The sequence below is a fragment of the Mobula birostris genome, chromosome X (assembly GCF_030028105.1).
Source record: "Mobula birostris isolate sMobBir1 chromosome X, sMobBir1.hap1, whole genome shotgun sequence".
Lineage (NCBI taxonomy): Eukaryota > Metazoa > Chordata > Chondrichthyes > Myliobatiformes > Myliobatidae > Mobula > Mobula birostris.
The window spans coordinates 9,528,238-9,547,997 of NC_092402.1; positions in this window are offsets into that span (position 1 = coordinate 9,528,238).

Consider the following 19,760-nt stretch of genomic DNA (forward strand, 5'->3'; position numbering starts at 1 on the left):
AGCCGGCAAAGAGCTTGTACGTTCTCCCCGTGACCGCGGGATTTTCCCCCCACATTTTAGAGACGTACTGGTTGGTAGGTTAGTCGGTGGCACAAGAAATGAGAATCTGTCATCGAGGACCCCCACCGCCCAGGCCATGCACTCTTCTCACTGCTGCCAACTGGGAGGAGGTACCATAACCTTTGCCCCACACCACCAGGTTCAGGAACAGTTATCACCCCTCAACCATCAGGAAGGAGGTACAGGAGGCCCAGGTCCCACACCACCAGGTTCAGGAACAGTTATTACCCCTCCGACATTAGGAAGGAGGTGCAGAAGCCTCAGGACCCACACCACCAGGTTCAGGAACAGTTATCACCCCTCAACCATCAGGAAGGAGGTACAGGAGCCCCAGGACCCACACCACCAGGTTCAGGAACATTTATTACCCCTCAACCATCAGGAAGGAGGTACAGGAGCCCCAGGACCCACACCACTAGGTTCAGGAACAGTTATTACCCCTCAACCATCAGGAAGGAGGTACAGGAGACTCAGGTCCGACACCACCAGGTTCAGGTACAGCTATTACCCCCTCAATGAGTTATTACCCCCTCAATGAGTTATTACCCCTCAACCATCAGGTAGGAGGTTCAGGAGCCTCAGGACCCACACCACCAGGTTCAGGAACAGTTATTACCCCCTCAACGAGTTATTACCCCCTCAATGAGTTATTACCCCTCAACCATCAGGAAGGAGGTACAGGAGCCTCAGGTCCCACACCACCAGGTTCAGGATCAGTTATTACCCCTCAGCCATCAGGAAGGAGGTACAGCAGCCTCAGGACCCACACCACCAGGTTCAGGAACATTTATTACCCCTCAACCATCAGGAAGGAGGTACAGGAGCCTCAGGACCCACACCACCAGGTTCAGGAACAGTTATTGCCCCTCAACCATTAGTCTGCTGACCCTGCATGGATAACTTCACTCCCCTCAACTCTGAACTGATTCCACAACCTACAGACTCACTCTCAGTGACTCTTCACAACTCATGTTCTCAGTTTTGTTTTTAAATTGGCATAATCTGCCTTCCTTTGCACATTGATCATTTGTCAGTCTTTGCCCATGCATGTATAGCTTCTCATATCCTTATTTTCCTCTAAATATCTTGAAGAAAATGAATTTGGAGAAAGTGTGCAATGACATACACATACTTTTGATAATAAATTTTATTTTGACTTCCTTCATGCCAGTGAAAGGCTATCACCTTTTCAACAGTTTTTCTGACTTTCAACTGTTTTGGGCCCCATATCTCGGAAAGGATGCCTTGTCGTCGGAGAGAGAAGGTTCATGAGGATGGTTCCGGGACAGAAGGGGTTAACATTTGTTTGGCAGCTTTGAGCCTGTACTCACTGGAATTTCGGAGAACATGGGGCGGGGGTAGTTGGATCTCATTGAAACTTACTGAATGTTGAAAGGACTGTGGGCTGTGGGGAGGATGTTCCCTGTGTCCGGAGCACCCAGAAATGGGGGGTACAGTCTCAAAATTGAGGGGCGACCCTGTGGAACAGGGGCAAGGAGGATTTTATTTTTTAGCCGGAGAGTGGTGAACCTGTGGAATGCTCTGCTGCGGACTGCGGTGGAGGACAAGTCTGCGGGCTTATTCAAAGTGAAAATTGATCGTTTCCTGGATCGTGCAGGGGCATCAAAAGATCTGGCGAGAAGGCAGGTGCGTGGGGTTGAGTGGGATCCGGGATCGGCCATGATGAAATTGTGCAGCAGACTCGATGGGCTGAATGGCCTAATTGTGCTCCTATGTCATATATATACATATCCTTATAATGAAGAGAGGAGAAGATGGGGGCGCGACGCAGCGCACAGCCGCCACTCCAATGAATGTTATCTGTTATCTGTCAAGTAGGGTGCCGTGCACAATCCTGATTTGATGGAGACGGACGTGAGAGTACGGAGGAACATCTGGAGAAACTTCTAAAATTCCTGCTTCGCTGCTGCTGCTACTGTGTGATCCAGAATCTCCGGAGGAGAAGGCCTCCGAATCCACGGCTTCGCTCGTTGCTCGGCGGCCGGGGCCGGAATCGAAGTGCTTGGCAGAGGATGGTGCTCAGGAGGCTGTATCGGAGGGACTGGTCAGAGGCTTGAAGTTTTCGGACAGACTCAGAGTCGGCTGTGGTCGGGTGCTTTCAATGCATCGGTAGTTGTCGGCACCTGGAGGTTTATGGCAGGGAGAGTTTCTCCCTTTTGCCGCCTGCTATCGGGGCTATCAGGAGTCAATCAGAACTTTGAGACTTTTTTTTTTACCATGCCCATGATCTGCTCTTTATCAAATTATGGTATTGCTTTGCACTGTAGTAACTATATGTTATAATTATGAGGTCTTGTCAGTCATGGTCTTTGGTTTGTCCTTTTTTTCTGTGATATCACTCTGGAGGAACATTGTATCATTTCTTAATGCATGCACGCATTTCTAAATGACAATAAATGAGGACTGAGTGTCCTCATAATCTAATCTAATCTAAATAAAATATAATTGATTTTGGATGGCTTTTCAATCGAAGAGTTCAAGGAAAACTTTTTAAATTGAAGTACACACTGTATAGGTCACCATGTACTACCCGGAGATTAATTTTTTGCAGGCATTCCTTGCAGGGGGAAAAGAAAGACAACAAAATTTAGGGGAAAAAAAAACTATACCAACACGAACAAAGACTGACCAAGACGAAGTGTGTAATCAGATAATACCGAGGCTGACTTACAAAGATTACTTGAAAGCCTGTCTGCAGAATCAGGTCATGGTAGCAGTGACTGAAGCCATGCACACCTGTTTGGGAGTCTGATGGGCGTTGGGCAGAGGTCAGACCACTGTTTGAGTACTGAGGCAGTTTTGGTCCCCGTATACAGGAAGAGGCACAAGACCATAAGCAATAGGAGCAGAATTAGGCCAGGCAGCCCATCGAGTCGGCTCTGACACTTCCTCATAGCTGATCCATTCTCCCCATTCTCCTGCCTCCTCCCCGTAACCTTGCACACCCTGTCTAATCATGACCTACAAAACCCTACCTGAAATATACCCATCACCTGGCCTCTGAAGACACCTGTGGCAATGTATTGGCCAGATTCACCACCCTCTGGCTAAAGAAATTCCTCCTCACCTCCATTTTAAATGAGTGCCCCTATATTCTGAGGCTGTGTCCTCTGGTCCTAGACTTCCCCACTGTAGGAAACATCCTCTCCACATCCACTCTATCCAGGCCTGTTAATAGACAATGGACAATAGACAATAAGTGTAGGAGTAGGCCATTCAGCCCTTCGAGCCAGCACCACCATTCACTGTGATCATGGCTGATCATCCACAATCAGTACCCCGTTCCTGCCTTCTCCTCATATCCCTTCACTCCGCTATCTTTAAGAGTTCTACCTAACTCTTTCTTGAAAGAATTCAGAGAATTGGCCTCCACTGCCTTCTGAGGCAGAGCATTCCACAGAACCACAACCCTCTGTGTGAAAAAGTTTTTCTTCAACTCCGTTCTAAATTGCCTACCCTTTATTCTTAAACTGTGGCCTCTGGTTCCGTACTCCCCCAACATCGGGAACATGTTTCCTGCCTCTAGCGTGTCCAATCCCTTAATAATCTTACATGTTTCAATCAGATCCCCTCTCATCCTTCTAAATTCCAGTGTATACAACCCCAGTCGCTCCAATCTTTCGACATATGACAGTCCCGCCATCCTGGGAATTAACCTTGTGAACCTACGCTGCACTCCCTCAATAGCAAGAATGTCCTTCCTCAAATTCGGAGACCAAAACTGTACACAATACTCCAGGTGTGGTCTCACCAGGGCCCTGTGCGACTGCAGAAGGACCTCTTTGTTCCTATACTCAATTCCCCAGAGCCTTCAAACAACCCTCAGATGGGAACCCTTTTGTTTTTGGATTCACCCTTATGAACCTCCTTTCAGCCCTCACCAATGTCGGCACACCCCTCCTCAGATAAGGAGCCCAGTACTGCTCGCAGTGCTCCAAGTGAGGCCTCGCCAGCACCCAATTAAAGCCTCAGCGTTCACATTCTTTTATAGCCTAATCCTCTGGAAAGGATAGCTGGCACTGGAGAGGCGCTGACAAGAATGAAAGCTTTAACATGTGAGGAGTATTTGAGGGGGGTATCCCATTGGAGCCAACCAAATATTGAGAGGCCCAGATCGAGTGGATGTGCAGAGGAGAAGTATGAAAGAGACAGATAAAATAGAGGCAAGAAAATTGGTTCCACTGATAGGCGAGACTAGAAGTCAGGATCGTAGACTCAAGATTTGAGAGAATAGACTTACGACGGAGATGATGAGAAACTGTTTTTCCCAGAGAATGGTGAATCTGTGGAATTCTCTGCCCAATAAAACCCTGGAGGCTACCTCAGTAAATATATTTAAGATTAGATTATGAAGACACGCAGTCCTCTTTTATTGTCATTTAGTAATGCATGCATTAAGAAATGATGCAATATTTCCTCCGGTGTGATATCACAAAACACAGGACAGACCAAGACTGAAAAAAAACTAACAAAACCACATAATTATAACATATAGTTACAACAGTGCAACAATACCATAACTTGATGAAGAAGTCCATGAGCACAGTAAAGTTCCAAGTCTCTCAAATGTCCCACATCTCATGCAGACGGGAGAAGGAAGAAAAACTCTCCCTGCCATGCCTGACCACAGTCCGACTCTGAGTCATCCATAGAAACCATAGAAACTACAGCACAGAAACAGGCCCTTTGGCCTTCCTTGGCTGTGCCGAACCATTTTCTGCCTAGTCCCACTGACCTGCACACGGACCATATCCCTCCATACACCTCCCATCCATGTATCTGTACAATTTATTCTTAAATGTTAAAAAAGAACCCACATTTACCACCTTGTCTGGCAGCTCATTCCATACTCCCACCACTCTCTGTGTGAAGAAGTCCCCCCTAATGTTCCCTTTAAACTTTTCCCCCCTCACCCTTAACCCATGTCCTCTGGTTTTTTTCTCCCCTTGCCTCAGTGGAAAAAGCCTGCTTGCATTCACTCTATCCATACCCATCATAATTTTATATACCTCTATCAAATCTCCCCTCATTCTTCTACGCTCCAGGGAATAAAGTCCTAACCTATTCAACCTTTCTCTGTAACTGAGTTTCTCAAGTCCCGGCAACATCCTTGTAAACCTTCTCTGCACTCTTTCAACCTTATTTATATCCTTCCTGTAATTTGGTGACCAAAACTGAACACAATACTCCAGATTCGGCCTCACCAATGCCTTATACAACCTCATCATAACATTCCAGCTCTTATACTCAATACTACGATTAATAAAGGCCAATGTACCAAAAGCTCTCTTTACGACCCTATCTACCTGTGACAACACTTTTAGGGAGTTTTGTATCTGTATTCCCAGATCCCTCTGTTCCACTGCACTCCTCAGTGCCTTACCATTAACCCTGTATGTTCTACGTCGGTTTGTCCTTCCAACGTGCAATACCTCACACTTGTCAGTATTAAACTCCATCTGCCATTTTTCAGCCCATTTTTCCAGATGGTCCAAGTCCCTCTGCAGGCTCTGAAAACCTTCCTCACTGTCTACTACACCTCCAATCTTTGTATCATCAGCAAACTTGCTGATCCAATTTACCACATTATCATCCAGACCATTGATATAGATGACAAATAACAATGGACCCAGTACTGATCCCTGTGGCACACCACTAGTCACAGGCCTCCACTCTGAGAAGCAATTCTCTACCACCACTCTCTGGCTTCTTCCATCGAGCCAATGTCTAATCCAATTTACCACCTCTCCATGTATACCTAGCAACTGAATTTTCCTAACTAACCTCCCATGCGGGACCTTGTCAAAGGCCTTACTGAAGTCCATGTAGAGAATATCCACTGCTTTCCCTTCATCCACTTTCCTGGTAACTTCCTCGAAAAACTCCAACAGATTGGTCAAACATGACCTACCACGCACAAAGCCATGTTGACTCTCCCTAATAAGCCCCTGTCTATCCAAATGCTTGTAGATTCTGTCTCTTAGTTCTCCCTCCAATAACTTAACTACTACTGACGTTAAACTCACCGGCCTATAATTTCCCGGTTTACTTTTCGATACTTTTTTATACAACGGAACAACATGAGCCACTCTCTAATCCTCCGGCACTTCACCCGTAGACAGCGACATTTTAAATATTTCTGCCAGGGCCCCCGCAATTTCAACACTAGTCTCCTTCAAGGTCCGAGGGAACACCCTGTCAGGTCCCGGGGATTTATCCACTTTAATTTTCCTCAAGACAGCAAGGACCTCCTCCTTTTCAATCTGTACAGTTTCCATGGTCTCACTACTTGATTCCCTCAATTCCATAGATTTCATGCCAGCTTCCTTAGTAAATACAGATGCAAAAAACCTATTTAAGATCTCCCCCATTTCCTTTGGTTCCGCACAAAGCCGACCACTCTGATCTTCAAGAGGACCAATTTTATCCCTTACAATCCTTTTGCTCTTAATATACTTGTAAAAGCTCTTTGGATTATCCTTCACTTTGACTGCCAAGGCAACCTCATGTCTTCTTTTTGCCCTCCTGATTTCTTTCTTAAGTATTTTCTTGCTCTTCTTATACTCCTCAAGCACCTTATTTACTCCCTGCTTCCTATACATTTCATACAACTCCCTCTTCTTCTTTATCAGAGTTGCAATATCGCTTGAGAACCAAGGTTCCTTATTCCTATTCAATTTGCCTTTAATGCTGACAGGAACATACAAACTCTGCACTCTCAAAATTTCCCCTTTGAAGGCTTCCCACCTACCAATCACATCTTTGTCAGAGAACAACCTGTCCCAATCCACGCTTTTTAGATCCTTTCTCATTTCTTCAAATTTGGCCTTCTTCCAGTTAAGAACCTCAACCCTAGGACCAGATCTATCCTTGTCCATGATCAAGTTGAAACTAATGGTGTTATGATCACTGGAACCAAAGTGCTCCCCTACACAGAGTTCTGTCACTTGTCCGAACTCGTTTCCTAACAGGAAATCCAATATTGCATCACCTCTAATTGGTCCCTCTATATATTGATTTAGAAAACTTTCCTGAACACACTTTACAAACTCTAAACCATCTAGACCCCTAACAGTATGGGAGTCCCAATCAATATATGGAAAATTAAAATCCCCTACCACCACAACTTTATGTTTCCTGCAGTTGCCTGTTATCTCTCTGCAGATTTGCTCTTCCAATTCTCGTTGACTATTGGGTGGTCTGTAATACAATCCCACTAATGTGGCCATACCTTTCCTGTTTCTGATCTCCACCCATAAGGACTCAGTAGACAAGCCCTCTAATCTGTCCTGCCTGAGCACTGCTGTAATATTTTCCCTAACAAGCAATGCTACTCCCCCACCTTTCATTCCTCTGCCTCCATCACATCTGAAACATCGGAACCCTGGAATATTAAGCTGCCAGTCCTGCCCCTCCTGTAGCCAAGTTTCTCTAATTGCTACAACGTCATAATTCCACGTGTCAATCCACGCCCTCAACTCATCCGCCTTCCCCGCAATACTCCTAGCATTGAAATATATACACCTCAGAAGATCTTTACCACCACTCACAACCTTTCTATCAGCGGATTTGCTTAAACTTTCAATATCATTTATTTTCACCCCAGCCACACTGTCAGCTCTGGCACTGTGGTTCCCATCCCCTTGATTTTAAGGCCTTCCCTCGGAAAGATTCCCGACCGCGCATTAACAAGAGCTGCGAACGAGCGTTTCAGAAATTTCTCCAGATGTTCCTCTGTGCCTTCACGTCTGTCTCCATCAAATCAGAATTGTCCACGGCCCCTACTTAACGGATACGATATCATTTTCACCGGAGGGCAGCGCACGCGCAACGTGCTGCTCTCTCTCCTCCCGCCTAGGTTGGATAAATTTTTGCACAGTAGGAGAATTGAGGGTTCTGAGGAAAAGGCCGGTTGGTGGAGATGAGTCCATGGTCAGATCAGCCATGATCTTATTGAATGGCGGAGCAGGTTCGACGGGCAGGTGGCCGACTCCTGCTCCCGTTTCTTTTGTTCTTCTGCTTTGAATAGTGGGACATGTCTAGGACCAGAGGGCACAGCCTCAGAATACAAGGACATCCCTTTAGAACAGAGATGAGGATGAATTTCTTTCACCAGAGGGCGGTGAAACCGTGTAATTCATTGCCGCAGATGGCTGTGGAGGTCAGGTCATGGAGGACATTTAAAGCAGAGGTTGATAGGTTCGTGGTTAGTCAGGGCGTCCAAGGTTACAGGTAGAAGGCAGGGGAATAGGGCTGAGGGGGGAAATAAATCAGCCATGATGGAACGGCAGAGCAGGCTCGAAGGGCTGAGGGAAAGCTCTCAACAGCATTGAGTTCAACGCTGACTGGCAACTCCTGTAAACTTCTGGTACTGAGTTGTATCGGTCTCTGCGGTTCCTTTGGTTTCATCAGACGCGTGGAGAGGGGGAGCCTGCTACACGGGCAACAGCTCGCTCTCCGTATCGTACTGCCCTGGCCTGCGTATCTATAGTGCTAGGACACAACGCACACGGTCGACCCTGACCGACTGAGGCCTCAGACACCCGATGGATCTCTTAAGGAAGGGAGGGTTCAGCTTAGTCTGTCGCGCAGTGAGTTTACTGTTTAGAAACGGGATCCGATGTTACGTTCTCTTCTTTAGAGGGGCACGGGGGCATAAAAAAAATTAAATCTATCAGAGGCGATGACCTGACAGAAGCAAGGCTTCATTCTCACGTGTTCTCAGTGTGTTTCTCGAGGTGTGAGACAGGATTCAGAATGAGATGACATATTGGTTAGCCTGAACAAAGTTCAGGTTTATCGTCGTCTGACTGCACATATAAACAACCCAAGAAACAACATTCCTCTGGACCATGGTGCACCTATAATACGTACAGTATATCACACACCACAGGGAACAAAATATTACCTTAATAAAATATAATTCAAAATTATATTTCCAGGGAGATCACCAGCTCGTAACCCAGCACGGATGGAAAGCGTGCAGGGGAGCCGGCTGGATTCGAACTCCGGACCTTTCGCCCCGAAGTCTGGCACTGATGCCACTACAGGTCACTCGATAAATAAGTCAATAAAATACAATTCTAAAGCTCGCTGGCCCGGTGACCAAACCTTGGTGGTGGCCGGGTACTCGTGAGTCTCACAGCCTGAGGGAAGAAGCTGTTACCCAGTCTGACAATCCTAGTCCTGATGTTTCAGTCACTCCTTCCTGATGGTGGTGGATCAGAGAGATTGTGGGGTGGGATGGGTGGGGGGAGATGCTCAAAAATACTTAGAGCCTTTCTTCTGCCAGGCACCTGGTAAGTGTCACAGAGGGAGGGAAAGGAGACCCTGGAGATCCTCATGGCAATTTTTACTAACCCCCTCCCATAGGGTCATGCAGACTGATGACATTCACACAAGAAAGGTAAGAGGTCAGAGTCAGATAGTAGTGAGTGGGGGGAAGAGGGTAACTTACGGTGGGATATCACAAAAACACAGGACAGACCAAGACTGAAAAAACTAACAAAACCACATAATTATAACATATAGTTACAACAGTGCAACAATACCATAACTTGATGAAGAACAGGCCATGGCACAGTAAAAAGTTCAAAGTCTCTGAAAGTCCCACATCTCACGCAGACGGGAGAAGGAAGAAAAACTCTCCTTGCCATGCCCGACCACAGTCCGACTCTGAGTCATCCGAAAACTCCGAGCTCCGATCAGCCCTCCGACATCGAGTACTGAGCGCCATTTCTGTCCGAACGATTCGACCTTCTCCTCGGTCGCCAAAAGCAGGCAAGGCCGGGGAGTTTGATGCCTACCCTCTGAAAGATTCCTGACCGCGCAGTAACGACAGCAGTGAATGGCCCTTTCGGAAATTTCTCCAGATGTTCCTCTGTGCTTTCATGTCCATTCTCCATCAAATCAGAATTGTCCACGGCCCCTATTTAACAGATACGATATCATTTTTCACCGGAGGGCTGCGCCCATGCAGGCGCGCCACCATCTTCTCCTCCGGCCTTTATAGAAGTTTGTCAAGGTTTCAGATGTCATACTGAATCTTTGCCAACTCCTAAGGAAGAGGAGCTGCTTTCTTCATAATGGCTGGGCCCAGGACAGGTCTTCCAAAATAACAAGACAGAGGAATTTAAGTTTGCTGACCTGCTCCATCTCTGATCCTCCAGTGAGGATTTGCTGATGGACCTCTGGTTTCCTTCTCCTGAAGTCTACAATCAGTTCCTTGGTCTTGTTGACAGGTTGTTGTTGTGGGACCACCCAGCCAGATTTTCTATCTCCTTCCAACATGCTGATTTATTACCACCTTTGATTTGGCCTCTCTGGTTCAAGAGCCTGATGGTTGAGGGGTAATAACTGCCCCTGAAGCTGGTGGTGTGGGTCCTGAGGCTCCCCTACCTCCTTCCTGATGGTTGAGGGGTAATAACTGTTCCTGAACCTGGTGGTGTGGGTCCTGAGGCTCCTGTACCCCCATCCTGATGGTTGAGGGGTAATAACTGTTCCTGAACCTGGTGGTGTGGGTCCTGAGGCTCCTGTACCTCCTTCCTGATGGTTGAGGGGTAATAACTGTTCCTGAACCTGGTGGTGTGGGTCCTGAGGCTCCTGTACCTCCTTCCTGATGGTTGAGGGGTAATAACTGTTCCTGAACCTGGAGGTGTGGGTCCTGAGGCTCCTGTACCTCCTTCCTGATGGTTGAGGGGTAATAACTGTTCCTGAACCTGGAGGTGTGGGTCCTGAGGCTCCTGTACCTCTGTCCTGATGGTTGAGGGGGTAATAACTGTTCCTGAACCTGGAGGTGTGGGTCCTGAGGCTCCTGTACCTCTGTCCTGATGGTTGAGGGGGTAATAACTGTTCCTGAACCTGGTGGTGTGGGTCCTGAGGCTCCTGTACCTCCTTCCTGATGGTTGAGGAGTAATAACTGTTCCTGAACCTGGAGGTGTGGGTCCTGAGGCTCCTGTACCTCCTTCCTGATGGTTGAGGGGTAATAACTGTTCCTGAACCTGGAGGTGTGGGTCCTGAGGCTCCTGTACCTCTGTCCTGATGGTTGAGGGGGTAATAACTGTTCCTGAACCTGGTGGTGTGGGTCCTGAGGCTCCTGTACCTCTGTCCTGATGGTTGAGGGGTAATAACTGTTCCTGAACCTGGTGGTGTGGGTCCTGAGGCTCCTGTACCTCTGTCCTGATGGTTGAGGGGTAATAACTGCTCCTGAACCTGGTGGTGTGGGTCCTGAGACTCCTGTACCTCCTTCCTGATGGTTGAGGGGTAATAACTGTTCCTGAACCTGGTGGTGTGGGTCCTGAGGCTCCTGTACCTCCTTCCTGATGGTTGAGGGGTAATAACTGTTCCTGAACCTGGTGGTGTGGGTCCTGAGGCTCCTGTACCTCTGTCCTGATGGTTGAGGGGGTAATAACTGTTCCTGAACCTGGTGGTGTGGATCCTGAGGCTCCTGTACCTCTGTCCTGATGGTTGAGGGGGTAATAACTGTCCCTGAACCTGGTGGTGTGGGTCCTGAGGCTCCTGTACCTCTGTCCTGATGGTTGAGGGGTAATAACTGCTCCTGAGCCTGGTGGTGTGGCAGCCCTGCTTGTCCGTTGTGTGGAGAACAGCGTACTGCTCGGGCTCATGCAGACACTTAGGTCCTGCTACATTTGCCAAGTACTTAACGTTCACTTCACTGAGCACAGATGAGCCACTTGGGAACATTTTCACCCAACGTATACACATAACTTTCAAAAAACAGGCTTCCACACTCTGTGATGTGTACTTTCTGGTCCAAGTTGTGGAACGAATGACTGAATCGCTCCCCGGTACAGCGATCTGCAGATCTGTTGTATTATTAGCTGAGACATTCAGGACTAAGCATTATCCGAGAACAAAACATTTCTTTTGGTGACTGAAGGAGTTTACCAGGTTTGAACGGCGGTGGGAAGTGTTAGAAGCGCTGAACGACAGCACTGTGTTTCAAAGAACATAGAACAGTACAGCGCAGTACAGGCCCTTTGGCTCACAATGTTGTGCTGACCCTCAAACCCTGCCTCCCATATAACCCCCCAAACCTTAAATTCCTCTATATACCTGTCTGGTAGTCTCTTAAACTTCACTAGTGTATCTGCCTCCACCACTGACTCAGGCAGTGCATTCCACGCACCAACCACTCTCTGAGTAAAAAACCTTCCGCTAATATCCCCCTTGAACTTCCCACCCCTTACCTTAAAGCCATGTCCTCTTGTATTGAGCAGTGGTGCCCTGGGGAAGAGGCACTTGCTATCCACTCTACCTATTCCTCTTATTATCTTGTACACCTCTATCATGTCTCCTCTCATCCTCCTTCTCTCCAAAGAGTAAAGCCCTAGCTCCCTTAATCTCTGATCATAATGCATACTCTCTAAACCAGGCAGCATCCTGGTAAATCTCCTCTGTACCCTTTCCAATGCTTCCACATCCTTCCTATAGTGAGATGACCAGAACTGGACACAGTGCTCCAAGTGTGGCCTAACCAGAGTTTTATAGAGCTGCATCATTACCCCGTGACTCTTAAACTCCATCCCTCGACTTATGAAAGCTAACACCCCATAAGCTTTCTTAACTACCTTATCTACCTACTTTCAGGGATCTGTGGACATGTACCCCCGGATCCCTCTGCTTTTCCACACTACCAAGTGTCCTGCCATTTACTTTGTGCTGCTGGGTCACCGCCCTGTCGATACCCCAGGTAGGTGTGACAAGATGTTGCAAATGGGGAGGGGGGCCTGGGATAACACATTTTCCAAAAGTCTTAACTTCTGCAAAGTTTGAATTTTGGTGGTCCTCTTGCTCACCCCTACGATAGCCTGCCACGTGGCTGTGGGAGCAGAGGCTGAGAGAAGGTAAACATTGGGAGACAGAGAGGTGCATCGCAGACACAGGGTGGCACGGTAGTGTAGTGGTTAGCACAGTGCTTTACAGTGCAGACGACCCGGGTTCACTTCCCACCACTGCCTGTAACGAGTTGAATTGATACATGAGGAGTAAAAATCTTCATGTCTCCATCTAAATGTGCAATTTACAATAATTTATAATAAATATTATGTACAACAGGCCAGTCAATATAACACAGATATACAGTTGCGTCAGCTTGAATTAGTCAGTCTGATGGCCTGGTGGAAGAAGCTGTCCCGGAGCCTGTTGGTCCTGGCTTTGATGCTGCGGTACCGTTTCCCGGATGGTAGCAGCTGGAACAGTTTGTGGTTGGGGTGACTCGGGACCCCAGTGATCCTTCGAGCCCTTTTAACACACCTGTCTCTGTAAATGTCCTGAATAGTGGGAAGTTCACATCTACAGATGCACTGGGCTGTCTGCACCACTCTCCGCAGAGTCCTGTGATTGAGGGGAGGTACAGTTCCCGTACCAGGCAGTGATGCAACCAGTCAGGGTACTCTCGATGGCGTTTTCACCCCGTGACTGCGTGGGTTTCCTCCGGGTGCTCCGGTTTCCTCCCACAGTTCACAAACCGACTGGCCGGTCGGTTAATGGGTCATTGTAAATTGTCCCGGGGTTAATTAGGATAGGGTTAAAGCCGGGCATCACAGCTCGGGGGCCGGAAGGAAATCCAGAGTAACAAGCACAAAATGCCAGAGGAATTTGGGAGCCCTTGTGCAGGACTAGAATTTGAAAGCTGAGGCTTTATAAGGCATTTGTCGGACCACACTTGCAATGTTGTGAGCAGTTCTGGGCCCCTTATCTAAGAAAGGAGTGCTGGCATTTGAGAAGGTTACGAGAAAGATCCCAGGAATGAAAGGAACGCACGAGGGAGAATACGATGAATCTGAGCCTCTAGTAGCTGGAATTTAGATAAACTGGAGCGGGGGGCAGGGAGGGATCTCAGTGAAACCTATCGAATTTTGAAAGGCCTGGATAGTGTGGATGTGGAGAGGATGTTTCCAATATTGAGGGAGTCTAGGACCAGAGGGCACAGCCTCAGAGTAGAAACATAGAAAATAGGTGCAGGAGTAGGCCACTCAGCCCTTCGAGCCTGCACCGCCATTCAGTACGATCATGGTTGATCATCCAACTCAGAACCCTGTACCTGCCTTCCCTCCATACCCCCTGATCCCTTTAGCCACAAGGGCCATATCTAACTCCCTCTTAAATACAGCCAATGAACTGGCCTCAACTGTTTCCTGTGGCAGAGAATTCCACAGATTCACCACTCTCTGTGTGAAGAAGTTCTTCCTCATCTTGGTCCTAAAAGGCTTCCCCTTTATCCACAAACTGTGACCCCTCGTTCTGGACTTCCCCAACATCGGGAACAATCTTCCTGCATCTAGCCTGTCCAATCCTTTTAGAATTTTACATGTTTCAATAATATCCCCCCTCAAACTTCTAAATTCCAACGAGTATAAGCCTAGTCAATCCAGTCTTTTATCATATGAAAGTCCTGCCATCCCAGGAATCAATCTGGTGAACCTTCTTTGTACTCCCTCTATGGCAAGAATGTCTTTCCTCAGATTAGGGGACCAAAACTGCACACAATACTCCAGGTGTGGTCTCACCAAGGCCTTGTACAACTGCAGTAGTACCTCCCTGGTCCTGTACTCGACTCCTCTCGCTATAAATGCCAGCATACCATTCGCCTTTTTCACCGCCTGCTGTACCTGCATGCCCACTTTCAATGACTGGTGTACAATGACACCCAGGTCTCGTTGCACCTCCCCTTTTCCTAATCAGCCACCATTCAGATAATAATGTTTTCCTGTTTTTGCCACCAAAGTGGATAACCTCACATTTATCCACATTAAATTGCATCTGCCATGAATTTGCCCACTCACCTAACCCATCCAAGTCACCCTGCATCCTCTTAGCATCCTCCTCACAGCTAACACTGCCGCCCAGCTTCGTGTCATCCGCAAACTTGGAGATGCTGCATTTAATTCCCTCGTCTAAATCACAGAAGGCCGCCCCTTCGGAACAGACGGAATGGTGCAGCAGACAGGACGGGCCGACTAGCCCAATTCTGCTCCCCCGTCTTGTGGTCGAACTCAGCAGGTCAGGCAGCACCCGTGGCGAGGAATATACAGTCAACATTTCCAGTCGGGACGTCCACCAGGACCAGAAACGTCAACCGGTTTGTTCGTTTCCACAGACGCTGCCTGACTGGCTGAGTTCCTCCAGGTGTGTGCGTGCCTGTGTCTGTGTGTGCGTGTCTGTGCGTTAGTGGAGGTGGGCCAGCGAGGAAGTCACCTTGGCCGACTCCGCAGGTTGAGTTGTGGACACGGAGCTCCAGATGGACCTGCCTCCCTTGAATTCTGTCTGCACAGCCTGCCGCCTCCTCGTGAAAACAGTCAACATAATCTCAGAACCCCACCCAACCCAATCATTCTGATCATTCTGCCTTCACCCCCCTCCCCCCCCCCACCATTGGGGCAGAAGATACAAAAGCCTGAAGGCACTTGGCACTGGAAGAGGCAGAGTGAAATCATGACGACTCCTGTGCTCACATCTCTGGAAACAGCTCTGTTTCTGTCTTTGATATCTCTCCTTCCCCACTCCCCCACCTTTTCAAGGTTCTTTTGAAGACCCTGACCGGGAGTTACACTCTGATTTACGTCCTTTGCGGGAACAGGACCCGCTCTCGGGACCTCATGGCTGGCCGCTATTTGATATCTCACGGGCGCGGCCTGGAAGACGAGCACGCCTTCAGGGTGCCGGGATTTCCTGGATCTGGGGACGGGCCAATTCTAGGCCAATGCCCCTGACTGAAGTGCCGCAGGAAAACACCGGAACGTCGGGAGCAGCGGGTTAGCCGCCGGGGATCGTGTGTCCGGAGAGTTGCGACTTTCTGGGGCCGACCCCCTGGGCGCAGAGCTCGGAAAAAGCAACGCAGCAGACGTTTAACTTCGTGGTTCAGCAAGCTGTTTGTTATGTCTCTCCTTTCACTGTGAAGCGGAGACACCACTTTTTCCCTTATCAGGGAGAGAGAGAGCCTGTGGTATGTTGAATACTGGGTTAACGGGTAATTTTTGGGGTACTGCAAGTCTGTGTCTTTACTGATGCTTTGCTGCATGCTTGAGTGCTTGGTGGGGGGGGGTGCTGATGCTTTTTGCTTGTGGGGAGGGTCGTTGCCTTGCTTCTGCATGGGAGGGGGGAGCTGGGGGGGGGGCACGCTTTAGGGTCCTGATGTTAAACTGCCATTCGTTCTTTGGGACACTCTGTTTTCGTGGACGTTTGCAAAGAAAAAGAATTTCAGGATGTATACTGTATACATTTCTCTGGCGTTAAACGCACCCGTCGAAACCAACCACAAAGTAGGCACTACGGCGTAGCCATTAGTGTAACCCTTTTCAGAGCCCCAAGTGCACCGAAGGCTTGCGGGTCAGGATCAGTAAATGGCGGGCATGCGTTAGTGGCGCAAGGAGTGCGACAACACCGACGTCGGACACCCTCGGACCGCGTTGCTCGAACGATGCATTTAACGGCAATGTTTTGGTGCGTGTGGGACAAATACAGTGGATCTCAACTACCCCGAAGCTTATCGAACACCCCTCTTGTACAATAGGATAGGCTCTTCGCCTCAGTCAACTGTGACGTGACCCCCGCACCTTACTGTCTGTCTGTCACTGTAACAGAATTCTATACTCTAAAGTTCAAAGCGAATTTACTATCAAAGTACATATATGTCACCGTATACAACCCGGAGATTCATTTCCTTGCGGGCATACTCAGTAAATCCACAGATTAATAACCACAACAGAATCAACGGAAGAGCGCGCCAACTCGGGCATTCAACCGGAGTGCAGAAGACAACTAACTGTGCAAATATAGAGGGAGACAGAGAGGGAGAGAGACACAGAGACAGACAGACACACACACACACACACACACACAGACAGAGGGAGAGAGAGAGGGACAGACAGGGTTATGCCCGCACTCATTCACTCATGCCCCAAAGCCTTGCTTCCTCGGCAGCTCGCTGATGCACGTCACCACGTTTGTGGTTAGGAGGGCGGAGGGGGTGAAGAAAACGTCCACGTGGAGAGAGGCGAGCCGAACCAAGATAAGCGCGCAGAGTGGGCGGTGGGACGAATTGCCGGAGAACAAAGCTCACGGAAAAAAAAAACAATGGACACACAAAGGCAACGATCTGCTTGACACTGATAGCATTCACTTCCTCTGGCTGATTGGCATCTTGTTGAGAAAAATTTCACTCACTAGAGTGTTTTCAAAACGAGTGGTTAGGTTATCACGTTAAGCCACACTTTTTTTTAAATAATGCTGTTTACATTTTAAATACACGATGGTATTTATTTATTGGGCTACAGCCACTAGCCTTCGTGCACCACCTAGCAACTCCCAGTTTAATCCTAGCCTACTCACGGGACAATTTACAATGACTAACATCTACATTCTATTCCATAATCTACATACAGGGGCGGCCTGGACCGGTTGATCACTATAAATTGTCCCTCCGATTAAGATTGGATTAAATCGGGGGGTGGGGGGAATGTTCAGAGGGGCCGGAAGGGCGAATTCCTGCTGGACGGTCAGCCGGAAGGTAGGTAGGTAGGTAGACAGGGAGGTTGGCAGGTACTTTGCCGGTCCCTCCTTCACAAAATAAAATGGCTACTGAGATGGGGCTCTTGCTCTGGTGAGGCATAGCCCGTCCACTTCAAGGCGCAACACGTTGTGCATTCGGAGACGTTCTTCTGCACACTGCTGTTATAATGTGTGCTTACTTGAGTTACTATCAGCTTGAACCAGTCTGGCCATTCCCCCCTGACCGCTCTCACTAATAAGGCGGTTTTGCCCACAGAACTGTCACTCACTGGAAATATTTTGTTTTCCCGCACCATTCCCTGTAAACTTTTTTTTCCATATATACACCATGGAACCCTGTTAGGGAATCCCACTCCAGAGACAGAAAACCCCCGGGAGATCAGCAAGCAGATTCTGAGATACTCAAACCACCCCATCTGGCAGCATTCTAGGGTCAAAGTCACCTCGACCACATTTCTCCCCTCCCCAGCCCCCGTTCTGATGTTTGGCCAGAGCAATGACTGAACCCCTTGGCCATGCCTGCGTGCTCTTATGCATTGAGTTGCTGCCATATGGTTGGCTGCCAGGATAATCAAGGACACGACCCACCCAGCCAACACACCTTTCGTCCCTCTTCCCTCCGGGAGAAGGCTCAGGAGCTTGAAGACTCATACGGCCAGATTTGGGAACAGCTTCATTCCAACTGTGGTAAGACTGCTGAACGGATCCTGACCCGGATCTGGGCCGTACCCTCCAAATATCCGGACCTGCCTCTCGGTTTTTTTTTTTTGCACTACCTCACCTTCCATTTTTCTATTTTCTATTTATGGTTTATAATTTAAATTTTTAATATTTACTATCAATTTATAATCCAGGGAGCGGGAAGTGCAGAATAAAATATCGCTGTGATGATTGTACGTTCTAGTATCAATTGTTTGGCGACAATAAAGTATAAAGTAGATAGTTGCATTAATGAGCAGGTGCACAGGTGAAGTGGCCGCTGGGTGCTTTGCATATGCCATAATCACACTTTAACCTCGAACTTTATTTGCTATGATTTTCATTTTTTTTCTCCTGTGTACATACATCTATGGATGCTTCCGGACACATCTTCAGTGATGTTCCTGGAATCATCGGGTGTTTCGGGTCTTTCAACGTCATACAGCCTCCTCCAGGTGACCCAGCCGGGGCTGATCAGACCCCAGCTTGTGTCCAGATGGCTAGCTACTTATGACTCCATGGCTCCCCTCTTTTGAGCCACCGCCATCTTGAGGCCCTCTCTGCCGCATCGGTGGTACTGCGGATGGCTCTCCTCTTCCCCTCTCCCTCGATGCCCAAAATGCTGAAGGCTCTAACTAAAGAACGGGCTGCGAATCCTCTACAACCAACCTCCACTGGGAGACACCTCGCTCTCCATCCAGCCTGCTGACAGTTGCTGACCAGTCCTGCGTACTTGGAGAGCTTCCTTTCAAAGGCCTCCTCCAAGCTATCTTCCCATGGGACTGTCAGCTCCAGCAGCACCACTTGCTTAGTAGGCTCAGACACTAGGACAATGTCTGGTCGCAGGGTGGTGTCTGCGATATGGTCGGGGAACTTCAGCTGCCCTTCGAGGTCCACCAACAGCTGCCAGTCCCTTGCAGAGGTCAGAATGCCTGCAGATGTTCTTTTAGCAGATATTGGCTGCTCCCCAGCTCTGACAAAGGCAATGGTCTGCTTGGAGGGTCAGGACCGCTTTGCCCATTCAACTCCTGCATTGACGGCTTCAGCGATGGTCTTCAGGACCTGATCGTACCTCCACCTGTACCGTCTCTCACCAAGTGCCCTTGCACAGCTGCTGAGGATGTGCTCCAGGGTTCCTCACTTGGAGCAGAGTGGGCACGCAGATGACTCTGCCTTGCCCCATGTGTGCAGGTTTGATGGGCTTGGAAGCAGATCGTACACTGCCTGGATGAGAAATTGGATGCGGTGTGGTTCGGCTTTCCAAAGATCAGCCCAGGTCACTTTCCTCTCAACCGCATTCTCCCATCTTGTCCAAGCTCCCTGTTACTTCGTTCCCACCACCTTGCAGGCTCTCATCTCCTCCACTACTGCCCTCACCTCCTCCTGAACTAGACGATGCCTTTCCTTCCCTCTGGTGTCCATTTGGGGAGTTGGAAAGGATCCTAGCC